The sequence below is a fragment of the Urocitellus parryii genome, chromosome 12 (assembly GCF_045843805.1).
Source record: "Urocitellus parryii isolate mUroPar1 chromosome 12, mUroPar1.hap1, whole genome shotgun sequence".
In the NCBI taxonomy this organism is placed as follows: Eukaryota; Metazoa; Chordata; class Mammalia; order Rodentia; family Sciuridae; genus Urocitellus; species Urocitellus parryii.
This window is the reverse complement of record NC_135542.1, coordinates 16,561,685-16,575,711: the sequence shown is the minus strand read 5'-3', so window position 1 is coordinate 16,575,711 and position 14,027 is coordinate 16,561,685. Positions and strand designations below refer to the sequence as shown.

Here is a 14,027-nt window from a genome sequence, read left to right as displayed (position 1 = left end):
AATGTTTTAATAATTATGACCCACAATGTTCTAATATAAGTGGAATTTCTGTTCCTTTTTAATTAAATTTTACCACAGAGATGCGTGCTTTGCTATTGTATTGCATATAACTAAGCTCCCAATCAATCAATAAGTGCACATCCATGATTACCCAAATGTAGAAAATGAGGAAAAAAAACTGAAAAAATGATAGTGAGCATTTCATCATCTCAGCAAGTGGGTGAAAGTGCCTGCATTCCCTATGGCAGCAAGCGGTACACAGTGAGGTACACTCACATACACCCAGGAGGTGGTTATGATATAGTAGAATTAAAGTTTAAAATCACCACTGTGGATGATCCTCCTTGCAGCCCTGATGCCCTTTCCAAGATCTCGAGTCCCGCAGAGCGCAGCTGATACTCCAGTGAGTCGTCCTGTTGAGATGCACAACTGGGCTACAGGGGGGCTGAAGGCTAGGCTGTCAAGACAGCTGTATTATTGCCCCTGGGAGACCTCCGGGGGTGGGGCGGGGCTGTGGGAGGATGACCACGTTCCCACCACCTCTCTGCTTCTGGCTCCTCCACTTCTGGCTGCTGCCATCTTACTCAGGCGGAAGACACGGCAGAGGGGAAATTTCCTGGGCCCCAGGTGGCGCCGGGCTAGAACCCGAGCATGGAGACTCAAAGCAGCCTCAGCAAGCTGGACTCGGTGTCGCTCCTTCAGAACAGGAAATGCATGAAGCTCCCCATCAGCCTCGCCTGTCTGTGATGTCAGAATGACACGTGACCCGCTGTCCAGTGGCTCCCAGATAAGATGGCACTGTCAGTGAAGTGGCATTTTACATGGGATGGGTAGGACGAGGAGGTTCAGGCCTGGACCAGAAAGGTTGCAGAGTGTTTCATCAGATCCTCGCTTGTGAAGAGTGGTCCAGGGGGTGCAGGAGTGTAATTCTAGGCAGCAGGGAGCTGCTCAGCCCTGTGGGCCACGTGGACATCCAGAGCTCCTGCCAGGAGGGGGCCTGGGCTTCCCTACCTGGGGCTCTGCCCATTGTATCCAGGACACTGAGAACCAGAGAGTTAGGTTTACCAACTCCTGCAGGAGAAAAGCAGCCTGGCCTTCTTGTGCACTCTGTGATCTTCCCAACCCTGCTGGGAACCTCCTGGGTGGGGCTTTCCCCTACTCAGCTGACTTGTGGAGCTGTGCTGTTAATGCTCTTTTTCTTCAGACTCCAATTATTACCCCTAGATAGTCTGCCAGTGCATATGGTATTACTCTGTCAACCCTACATGGGAAATCAAAAGGTGTACAGAAATGCCATATGAAGAACCATCAAGTGTTTTATTTAACCAAAAGGAAAAGAGGGTTTATCTGTTGTTCTGCAACACCCTGTCTGTTCTTGGCTGCCTTGTCATTTGCTTCCTCAACTGCTGGATATACAAATACTTAAATAAAGCATTAGACTGTATTTTACTAGAAAAGTGCCTGGAACTTACCAATGATATTTAAAACTAAAAACTGGTAAAGTATAAGATGAAAATGTGCAAAGCTTCCAATTAGAAACTAATCATCTCAACAGTTAATTTACGAATATTTGGAGAGAGAGGAGAAGATGTCGGCAGGGAGAATGGAAGTGTGGCACCCCTGTGTCCCACATCACTGAGCTGGCAATGAGCGATTTCAGAACAGCTGGGATCTGTGTTGACAGGAATATTCAGCAAAGTTGGGATGCAGTGAAACCTAGGGGAAGAGTTTCAACACCTGAGGATCAGCAACTGTGGCTCAATTGCAAGTGAATCTGAACCAACCTGTGTATGGAGATTCAGGCTTACTGATAGGTGGCCTGCCCTGCAGCTGGATCCTGTGTGCCAATGTGTCAGCAATGCAGAGAAATGGAACTATGGATCCTGTGGGGCCCTGCCAACCATGCCTCCACAGTGCTCCAAACCGAGTTCTGGGGTTGGGATTGGGGAGAGAAATAGCCCAGATTTGCCCTCCACACTGGACACATCAGTGAGGAAGCCAGCAGCCACTATATTGGGGAGCTGATGTCATTTTTGTCAGATTTCTGCAGATCCAATCCCATCACAGCAAATTCTGTAGCAGAACAGGTGTGTGACCCTCAACCTCCCTCCCATATAGTTGGGAAATCTCATGAAATCTCTCCCCAGCTCTCGTTGGGCATGAATATCAGAGGCCTGAGGAACAGAAAAGGCACCTGACCTCCAACTCCTCCTCCCACCAGCAGCAAAAACAGAAACCTGTCTCGCCAGCTTTCGGGAGTGTGGCTATCAGAGGGAATTAAAAGAGTAAGCTGCCGCTTCCCAACTCAGCAGTCAAACAGAGCTGGAAAGAAAAATGAGCATTATGAAGAAAAGGAAGAAAATTAACACAAACAATGCAGGACAACTTAAATTTACAGGAGATGCTAGATGCATCAGAAAAATTGTCAGATAAAGAACTCAAGGCATACTTGATTCAGATGGAATGGAATCTTAAAGAGGTCATTAGAGAGCAAATGCAAACAATGAAAGATCACTTCAACAATGAATTACATAAACAAATTCATGAAGCAAAAGAACAATTCTAAAGGGAGATAGAGGTTATAAAAATTTCAAACAGAAATCCTAGAAATGAAGGAAAGTATAAGCCAAATTACAAACTCAAATGAGAGTATTACCAGCAGAGTAGACCAAGTAGAAGTCAGAACATCAGGCAACGAAGACAAAATATATCATCTTGAAAAGAGTCTAGTCAGCTCAGAAAGGTTGGTAAGAAATCATGAGCAAAACATCCAAGAGATATGGGATATCATAAAAAAACAAACTTAAGAGTCATCAGGATAGAGGAAGGTATAGAGGTCCAAACCAAAGGAATGAGCAATCTGTTAAATGGAATAATTTTAAAAAACTTTCCAGACATGAAAAATGAAATGGATATCCAAATCCTAGAAGCCTACAGGACACCGAATGTACAAAACCACAACAGAGATAAGACACATTATTATGAAGATGTCCAACATAAAGAACAAAGAGAGAATATTAAGAACTACAAGATAAAGGAGGCAGATAACATTTAGGGGTAAATCAATTATGTTAATGGCCGATTTTTCACCACAGAAGCTGAAAGAGAGAACATCCTGGAACAACGATTTTGAAACACTGAAAGATAATGGGTGCCAACCAAGAATATTGTATCCAGCAAAACTAAGCTTCAGGTTTGACAATGAAAAAAAAAATTTTCCATGATAAACAAAAGTTAAAAGAATTCAAAGCTAGAAAACGAACATTGCAAAGCATTTTGGGTAAAAAACTACAGAAAGAAGAAATGAAAAACAAAAAACAAAACCAACAGTGGGAAGTACCTCAGTAAAGGACGGGTGATAAAAAATTAATCAAAAAGGAAAAACAAACCAAATTTTTAAAAATAAATAAATCAACATGACTAAAAAAACAAACCATATATCAATAGTAACCCTAAATGTTAATAGCTTAAACTCACCAATTAAGCAACATAGGCTAGTAACCTGGATTCAAAAAGCAGATCCAACAATATGCTGCCTTCAGGAGACTCATCTGATAGGAAAAGACATACATGGGCTGAAGGTGAAAGGTTGGGAAAAATCATACCACACACATGGACCTCAGAAGCAAGCAGGGGTGGCTATACTAATATCAAATAAAATTGACTTCAAGCCTAAATTAATCAAAAGGTATAAAGAAGGACACTATATATTGTTAAAGGGAACCATTCACCAACAAGACACAATAATTATCAATTCATATTCCCCAAACAATGGTGCTGCTATGTTCATAAAACAAACTCTCCTCAAGTTCAAAGGACAAATTGACCACAATGCAATAATTATGGGTGACTTCCACACACCTCTCTCATCACTGTATAGATCTTCCAAACAAAAGTTGAATAAAGAAACTATAGAACTCAATAACACAATTAATAACCTAGACTTAACTGACATATATAGAATATATAAATGATCAGCAAGCAAATATACTTTTTTCTCAACAGCACATGGATCCTTCTCAAAAATTGACCATATATTATGCCATAGGGCAACTCTTAGCATTTATAAAGGAGTAGAGATAATACTATGCATCTTATCTGATCATAATGGAATGAAACTGGAAATCAATGATAAAGAAGGAGGAAAAAATTCTACATCACTTGGAGAATGAACAATATGTTACTGAATGACCAATGGGTTACAGAAGACATCAAGGAGGAAATTAAAAAATTTATAGAGACAAATGCAAACACAGACACAACATATCAGACTCTGTGGGACCCAATGAAAGCAGTTTTAAGAGGAAAATTCATTGCTTGGAGTTCATTCCTCAAAAAAATGAAACCACCCCCCCCTTAAAAAAAAACAACAACAAATAAATGATCTCACACTTCATCACAAAGCCCTTGAAAAAGATTAGCAAAACAACAGCAAATGTTGTAGAAGGCAAGAAATAATTAAAATCAGAGCTGAAATCAATGTAATTGAAATAAAAGAAACAACTGAAAAATTGACAAAACTAAAAGTTTTTTTTTTTTCAAAAATAAGATTGGCAGACCCTTAGCCATGCTAACAAAGAGAAGAAGAAAGGGAACTCAAATTACTAGCATACGGAATGAAAAAGGCAATATCACAACAGACACTACAGAAATACAGATAATAGTAAGAAATTATTTTGAAACCTTATATGCCAATAAAATAGAAGATAGTGAAGGCATCAATAAATTCTTAAGTCATATGATCTGCCCAGATTGAGTCAGGAGGATATACACAGCATAAACAGACCAATATCAATTGAGGAAATAGAAGAAGCCATCAAAATACTACCAACCAAGAAAAGCCCAGGACTGGATAGATATACATCAGAGTTTTACAAGAACTTTAAAGAAGAACTAATACCAATACTCTTCAAACTTTCTGGAGGTAGAAAAAGAGGGAGTACTTCCAAATTCATTCCATGAGGCTAACATCACCCTGATTCCTAAACCAGATAAAGACACTTCAAAGGAAGAAAAATATCGACCTATATCTCTAATGAACCTAGATGCAAAAATCCTCAAAACAATTCTGGCCTATCAAATACAAAAACATATCAAAAAGTTTGTGCACCCTGATCAAGTAGGATTCATCCCTGGGATACAAGGCTGGTTCAATATACGGAAATCAATAAATGTAATCCACCACATCAATAGACTTAAAGATAAGAACCATATGATCACCTTGATAGATGCAGAAAAAGCATTTGACAAAATACAGCATCCCTTTATGTTCAAAACATTAGAAAAACTAGGGATAACAGGAACTTACCTCAACATTGTAAAAGCTATTTATGCTAAGCCTCAGGCTAGTATCATTCTAAATGGAGAAAAATTGAAGTCATTTCCTCTAAAATCTGGAACAAGACAGGGATGCCCTCTCTCACACTCGTATTCAACATAGTTCTTGAAACACTGGCCAGAGAAATAAGGCATATGATAAAAATTAAAGGCATAAAAATAGAAGAAGAACTGAAATTAGCACTATTTGTGGTTGACATGATCCTATACCTAACGGACCCAAAAGGTTCTACCAAGAAAATTCTAGAACTAGTAAATGAATTCAGCAAAGTGGTGGGATATAAAATCAACACTCATAAGTCTAAGGCATTCCTGTATATCAGTGACAAACCCTCTGAAAGGAAAATCATGACAACCACCCCATTAACAATATCCTCAAAAAATAAAAATAAAATAATTGGGAATCAAGCCTAACAAAAGAGGTGAAAGACCTTTACAATGAAAAATACGGAACCCTAAAGAGAGAAATAGAAGAAGACCTTAGAAAATGGAAAGATATACCTTGTTCATGGATAGGCACAATTAATATCATTAAAGTGGACATATTACCAAAAGTACTCTATAGGTTTAATGCAATGCCAATCAAAATCCCAATGGCATTCCTCTCATAAATAGGAAAAGCAATCATGAAATTCATCTGGAGAAATAAAAGACACAGAATAGCTAAAACAATTCTAAGCAGGAAGAGTGAAACAGGTGGTATAGCAATATCAGTTTGAAACTATACTACAGAGCAATTGTAACAAAAACAGCATGGTACTGGTACCAAAATAGGCAGGTAGACCAATGGTACAGAATAGAGGACACAGAGATCAATCCACAAAATTACAACTACCTTATATTAGACAAAGGTGCTAGAAGCATGCAAGGCAGAAACGATAGCATCTTCAACAAATGGTGCTGGGAGACCTGGAAATTCATATGCAACAAAATGAAATTGAATCCCTTTCTCTCACCATGCACAAAAGTTAACTCAAAATGGATCAAGGAGCTAGGAATCAAACCAGAGTCTCTGTGTCTGATAGAAGAAAAAGATAGCCCTAATCTCCATCCTGTGGTGTCGGGCTCCAAATTCCTTAATAGGACACCTATAGCACAAGAGTTAAAATCAAGAATCAAAAAATGGAATGTATTCAAAGTAAATTTTTTTTCTCAGCAATACAATAAGTGAGGTAAATAGGGAGCCTATATCCTGGGAACAAATTTTTACCCCTCACACTTCAGATAGAGCACTAATCTCCAGAGTGTACAAAGAACTCAAAAAGTTAAACAACAACAACAAGAACAAAAAAACCAACAAATAACCCAATCAACAAATGGGCCAAGGATCTAAACAGATACTTCACAGAGGAGGATATACAATCAATCAACAATTACACAAAAAAATGCTCACCATCTCTAGCAATCAGAGAATTGCAAATTAAAACCACTCTAAGATACCATCTCACTCCAGTAAGAATGGCAGCCATTACGAAGTCAAACAATAACAAGTGCTGTAGAGGATGTGGGGAAAAAGGTACACTTTAACATTGCTGGTGGGACTGCAAATTGGTGCAGCCAATTTGGAGGGCAGCATGGAGTTTCCTTGGAAAGCTGGGAATGGAACCACCATTTGACCCAGCTATTCTCCTTCTCGGACTATACCCAAAAGACCTAAAAAGAGCATACTACAGGGACACAGCTACATCAATGTTCATAGCAGCACAATTTACAATAGCTAGATTGTGGAACCAACCTAGATGCCCTTCAACAGATGAATGGATAAAAAATGTGACATTTATGCACAATGGAATATTACTCAGCACTAAAAAAATAACATATCATGGCATTTGCAGGGAAATGGGTGGCATTAGAGTAGATTATGCTAAGCGCAGTTAGCCAGTCCCTAAAAAACAAATGCTGAATGTCTTCTCTGATATAAGGCAGGTGGCTCAAAACAGAGTAGGGAGGAAGAGCATGAGAAGAAGATTACCATGAAACAAGGAAAAGAAGTGGGAGGGGATGGGAGGGAGAAGGGGAATTGCATGGAAGATAGAAGGAGACCCTCATGGTTACACAAAATACATATACATAAAATACAAATACCCAAAATTCATACCTTATTTGAATCAAATGTATGATATGTCAAGATCATTGTATTGTCTTGATCAACTAATAATAAAAAAAAAAATGTTTGGAGTTCCAGAAAGAGAGAAGAGAAAATTTGGGCAGAAAGAACATTCAAACACATGTTGTTTGAAAAACCAAAATAATTAGTAATCAGCAGAAGGGTGTAAAATAAAAAGCAAAGGAGAGTTCTGCTGACAGAATATAATCCTGGATAGAAATATGAAGCTGTTTGAGAGAACAACACTGGAAATAAGACACATATGTATAGATGAGGATTAGCCTTGGCTGCATGTAAGAGCCAGAGCAATATCATGCAATTTGAGGTGCATACATAAGAGCAATGTGAGAGAAATTAGCAAAAAAGGGGATGTGAATGGAATTAAGGAACCTAGTAGATATAGAAAACAGGCATCATGTGATGTTAGGTAGGTAAGGAAATCTCTTGTGAGTGAATCTGTAATCACCAATTTAATGTAACAAAAATTTGACACTATGAATGTACAGTGCACAGCATAATTTAAATCTGTGAAGATTTAAATCTGATGTGCTCATAAATTGCTTGTGGATGAGTACACTGGAAAAAAATTCCATGAAAAGTGTTCAATATGTCCAAGTTTTATTAGAGCATCAGTAAATCCCAAGGATTATAACCAAGATATACAAGTGAATATGTCCACAAAGGGATATGTAGATGAATGTGCATAAGAGATCAAACATTATGGCCAAATGTTGGATACAATCTAACTGACTTAACTACAAATGTATGAATTGTGGGATATTCACAGAACAACTGTATATAACAACTAGAACATTTACTATATTGCAGCAGGAATCCACTGTATCTCAAACAGAATGATGACGGAAAGCTGCTAGAAACAAAAGTATGCTTACTTCAGTGTACATGATGTTCCAATCCAGGAACAAGAAAACTATTTGACAATCTGCAGAGTAACAATTTTCTTGCTAGAGGTTAGAGACAAATGTTGACTTGGAAGACATACAAAGGAAGTTTGTAGAGCTCTATATCTTGATCTGAAAGATGGATATACAAAAAATGCTTATATGTACAATTCATATTTCTTCAATTTATACAGTTTGGCTTTTCTGTGTTTAAATACAGAAAACAAAAGCATTTTGTACATTCATGTTGTCTATGTAGTTGTGTTAGCCCTTATGTTATATGAACATCTACTAAAAGTGGCATATTTACAGATAAACTGCCTTTAAAGGACGCATAAAATGTACCCAGAAAAATGCTAAAAGCCTTGAAAACTGGGAGAGGAAATAGTTCAGTAAAACTATATTTCAAATAATTAGAAGTATATCTATAAGATGTATGTATAAATTATAAGTATAAATATAAGAGACTATAACAGGAGATATGCAATGTTTTGAAATATCTGTTGAAGAAGACACAACAGATGCTTTAAAAAGTGGAAGACTGTTTAGTTGGAGCAGAAAGCTGGAGACCTATCAGAATGAGGTGAAATACAACATGAAAAAAAAACATTAAAAAGTTCAAGACTTGATAGAATTCTGAAATTTCTATAAGGTTTGAGATTGATACACGGAGAGGATATTGAGAATTCTAAGGAGAAATCAGTCAAAAGGAACAAAACGAATTAGCAATTTCATACATGTGACTTACAAATACTTTCTCCCATTCAGTGGGTTGCCTTTTCATTCTGTTGATAGAGTTTTTGAGACTCTTTGATACACATATGTTTTTACCTTTAATTTTTACTCTTATTGACGCTGGTTTTAGTGTCACATCCAAGAAATAACTGACAAATCCAATGTCATGAAACATTTCCCTGTATTTTCTTTTTCAGTTTTTGCTCTTACTCTTAGGTCAATGATTTTTGTTTGTATGATTTTGAGTTATTTGTTTATTCATGGATCAAGTTAAGTATTCAACTTAATTCATCTATTAGTATCTGATTTTCCCTACACACTTTACTGAAAAGATTGTCCTCTCTCCCAATCAACTATGTCCCTGGCTGAGCATCATTAAACCTTAAATGTGAAGTTTTCTTTGTGAACTCTGGATCTTACAGCTGTGTGTCTGTGTTTATGCCAATACTGTGTAGATGGAATTTTTAATTTTTAATTTGCTTTATTGATGTATAATTCAAAAATATATTATTTGGTCATTTTCATAATTTTCAGTTGGATTATTGATTTGGTTTGCTTTCTTTTTGTTGTCTATGTAGTTGTGTTAGTTCCTCATATATTTTGGATATTAACCCATTATTAGTTATATGATTTACATATATTTTTAACATTCTCTGAGCTGTCTTTTTATTCTGTTGACAGCTCCTTTTCTGTGCTGAAACATCCTAGGTTACTGCAGTCCCATTTGGTTATTTCTGCTTTTGTTTTTTTAGCTTTTGATGTGACATAAAAAACAATTATTACTAATGCCAACATGAAGGAGATTTCCCACATGCTTTCTCTAGGAGCATGGCTGCTTATGTTATTTTATATTTATTGCTGATTCTTCATAATTATTTTGCTTGGAGGTGTTTTGATGAGCCAGTGTTGAAATATCTAGATCCTCTGAAGGTTGAAGGTAGTTGACACTTTGAAATGCATTTCAACATTGGCTTATTCTTAGCTCTTGAACAGGAAACACAAGAGACTGTGAAGTTCACTACTATAAGGTCAGCTTCCTTAAGGCAGAGGGTCACCCTCCAGCAGTTGCTGCATTGATTGTTGTAATAAGACAAAAATTAGGCACTAAATAATCCATTCATTTCTTGTATCTTTCTTGCTCTGAATTTTTGTTTTTTTCTTACTATGGAATAAAAGGAATGAAACATTTTATTGACAAATAATATTAAATGGATGAATTTTATCTTAAGTTTTCTGAGTATCTTAAATTTTCCTTATTGAAAATTTATACAACTACTTTGTAGATTCTTGGACTTCGGTATGAAAGGAGAAGGAATAAGTATGAAAATGTTCAGGTAAAGTCTCAATGTCTTATCTAAAATAAAAATCCAAAACCTTTTTCTTCAATCTTCTTGGTGTATTCTATAAATTTTTATGAGAAAATCTTAAAAGAAGCTTTAAGTACAGTTTAAAATATTGAAATTCACAGTCTTCAAAATCTTTTTGGGTTCTCTATTCCTCATCTCACCAGTGAACCATATTTATAGACACCTTCTTTGGAGGAGAGAGGCCTGTGTCCTCAAAAATGCAAACTGACATAGAATCTTAGGAGACAAGGAGGAGAACTTCTAAGACACTGAATAATTAGGTAGTAAGTGGAATATTGCTTCACTGCAGTTTGGTGTGGGTGAGCTAGGCTTAGCAGAATCTGGATTTATCTGCAGAAGAAAATCCATATTCTTCCCATGATGTCTAACCTTAAAGGTAAACATTATTTTTTGTCAATTATCTGTTCGAGCCTTGTTAAAGAGTCTTAGTTTGGTACATTTTCCCAAAATCTATTAAAAACAATCTTTATTTTCGTGAAATCATGTGTACAATTTCATTTGTTTGCTTGTTTTAGCGATTGAATATGACTTTGGGTTAAATTATCTAAGATTACTTTGTGGTTCAAACTCATCTTTCCATTTCCTCAGTATTTGTTTTTTTCTTCCAGGATTGTGACTCTCCTTTTTATGTAGAAGCCATTTTCCATGATCTGTTGAATTTAATATTAAGTGTATCAATAACAAATGATAAAAGGTGAAGTTGCTTCCCTATTGAGGTAACTAGCCACAAGGTAGAATGATCCCTGAGCAGGCACCATTTTTAAATGAAGGCTCAGGAAAATGTCAGTGCTGGCACAGGGTGCCCCAAGACACTACTGCATAGGATGCAATTGTTGCTCTTTTCTTACAGGGAATCTCCCTTGCATCTTGATTTAAGACTGTTGCTCCCCATACAGGCCAGTGGAGAGATGAGTGACCTCACACAGTGACAAGGAGCAGAATCCTGAAGGACCTGGTTCTGTAGGACCAGGTAAGACTGTGACCAGAGTTTTTCTTAACATCACTCATTTAAATTTTTTTTCTTGGCAGCCAGCGCGCCCGGAGAACGGGAGCAGGCGGCCGCGAGCGAGCAGCGCGCACCGGCGGCACCGCGGCGCCTCGCGAGGCCCGGCCAGCAGCGCCCGCCCCGCCGCGGCCCCAGCCGGCCCCGCCCAGCGCCGGCCCGCGGGATGCGGAGCGGCGGGCGCCGGAGGCCGCGGCCCGGCTAGGCCCCGCTCGCCCGCACGCGGCGGCCCGAGGCTGCAGCTAGGCCGCCAGAGCCCAGAGGGAGCCTGCTGGAGGAGCGTGTCTGCACCCTTGGGCCACCCCGGCCAGCAGGGGCCACGGACACCATGAACGACGTGGCCATCGTGAAAGAGGGGTGGCTACACAAACGAGGGGAGTACATCAAGACTTGGCGGCCACGATACTTCCTCCTCAAGAATGACGGAACCTTCATCGGCTACAAGGAGCGGCCCCAGGATGTTGACCAGAGGGAGTCCCCCCTCAATAACTTCTCTGTGGCACAATGCCAGCTGATGAAAACAGAGCGGCCCAGGCCCAACACCTTCATCATCCGCTGCCTGCAGTGGACTACGGTCATCGAACGCACCTTCCATGTGGAGACGCCTGAGGAGCGGGAGGAGTGGACAACAGCCATCCAGACCGTGGCTGATGGACTCAAGAGGCAAGAGGAAGAGATGATGGACTTCCGTTCGGGCTCACCCAGTGATAACTCGGGAGCAGAGGAGATGGAGGTGTCCCTGGCCAAACCCAAGCACCGTGTGACCATGAATGAGTTTGAGTACCTGAAGCTACTGGGCAAGGGCACCTTTGGGAAGGTGATCCTGGTGAAGGAGAAGGCCACAGGCCGCTACTACGCTATGAAGATCCTGAAGAAGGAGGTCATCGTGGCCAAGGACGAGGTGGCCCACCCACTCACTGAGAACCGCGTCCTGCAAAACTCCAGGCACCCCTTCCTCACAGCCTTGAAGTATTCCTTCCAGACCCACGACCGCCTCTGCTTCGTCATGGAGTACGCCAATGGGGGCGAGCTCTTCTTCCACCTGTCCCGCGAGCGTGTGCTCCCCGAGGACCGGGCTCGTTTCTACGGCGCAGAGATCGTGTCGGCCCTGGACTACCTGCACTCCGAGAAGAATGTCGTGTACCGCGACCTCAAGCTGGAGAACCTCATGCTGGACAAGGACGGGCACATTAAGATCACGGACTTCGGGCTGTGCAAGGAGGGCATTAAGGACGGCGCCACCATGAAGACCTTCTGTGGGACACCTGAGTACCTGGCCCCTGAGGTGCTGGAGGACAATGACTATGGCCGGGCCGTGGACTGGTGGGGGCTGGGTGTGGTCATGTACGAGATGCTGTGCGGCCGCCTGCCCTTCTACAACCAGGACCACGAGAAGTTGTTTGAGCTCATACTGATGGAGGAGATCCGCTTCCCTCGCACGCTGGGCCCAGAGGCCAAGTCCCTGCTCTCCGGGCTGCTGAAGAAGGACCCCAAGCAGAGGCTCGGCGGGGGCTCCGAGGACGCCAAGGAGATCATGCAGCACCGCTTCTTTGCCAGCATCGTGTGGCAGGATGTGTATGAGAAGAAGCTCAGCCCACCCTTCAAGCCCCAGGTCACATCAGAGACGGATACCAGGTATTTTGATGAGGAGTTCACGGCACAGATGATCACCATCACACCGCCTGACCAAGATGACAACATGGAGTGCGTGGACAGCGAGCGCAGGCCACACTTCCCCCAGTTCTCCTACTCGGCCAGCGGCACAGCCTGAGGGCCGCCAGGAGGGCCTTGGCAGCCCTGTGCTGCGAGATGTCCTGGACCCAGGAGCCTCATGTGGAGCCTCATCTGTATCTGATGGTCTCATTTTCAGACGCATTGGGGAGGAGCTATGCCAGCCTCCACGGGTGGGAGGATATTCCTGCTGTGGATGGCATCCTGCCTCCCCGCCAGGTCAAAAGGAAAACTCTTCTGCAGTTTTTCTTAATTTATTTCATCCGATTTGTTCTCCAGATGTGGCCTTGGCCCTCAGAACATTAAATTCCCTAGGAGAACTTTAAGGACTTCTGCAGCCCCCTGCAATGTGGGCCTGTGGGTCTGGCCACCGCCCTGTCTGCCGCCATCCCTCTCGGCTATCACCTGCCTTTAAGGACCAGGCCCCTGCCCCGGCCTGGGGGCACCGGGAGCACCTTCATTCCCTCAGGAAGGCACATGGGAGCCCCTAGCCCAAGGACTGTGCCTCTGAGGAGGTCCTTGGAGCCGGCCCCACATGGGGCTGGGGGTGGGCCTGACAGGGCGGGGAACGAGTTTCAGTTGTTGCTGTCTGTTCTGCTGTGTGGAGGCACTCGGGGGTTCACCTTAGTGACAGGAAAGCCCTCTCCCCTAGGGTCATAGCCTCCACTCAGATGGTCTCTTAGCACTTGTCCTTCCAGATGCTTTACTCCAGGCCGTGTCCTGGCCCTCCTGCCCCTGGCCAGACGGCGCCCGCTGCTGTACCACGCCGTTTTTTACAACAGTCAACTTTAGCATTTTTACTATTATGATACTTTCCCTCCAAACTCTTCAATAAAAATTGCTTT

General features: G+C 41.4%; 1 pseudogene; it reads left to right on the top strand.

The window, feature by feature from the left end:
• The first annotated feature begins 11,616 nt into the window (after positions 1 to 11,616).
• On the top strand, positions 11,617 to 13,481 carry LOC144249651 (RAC-alpha serine/threonine-protein kinase pseudogene; annotated as a pseudogene).
• Positions 13,482 to 14,027: the final 546 nt, after the last annotated feature.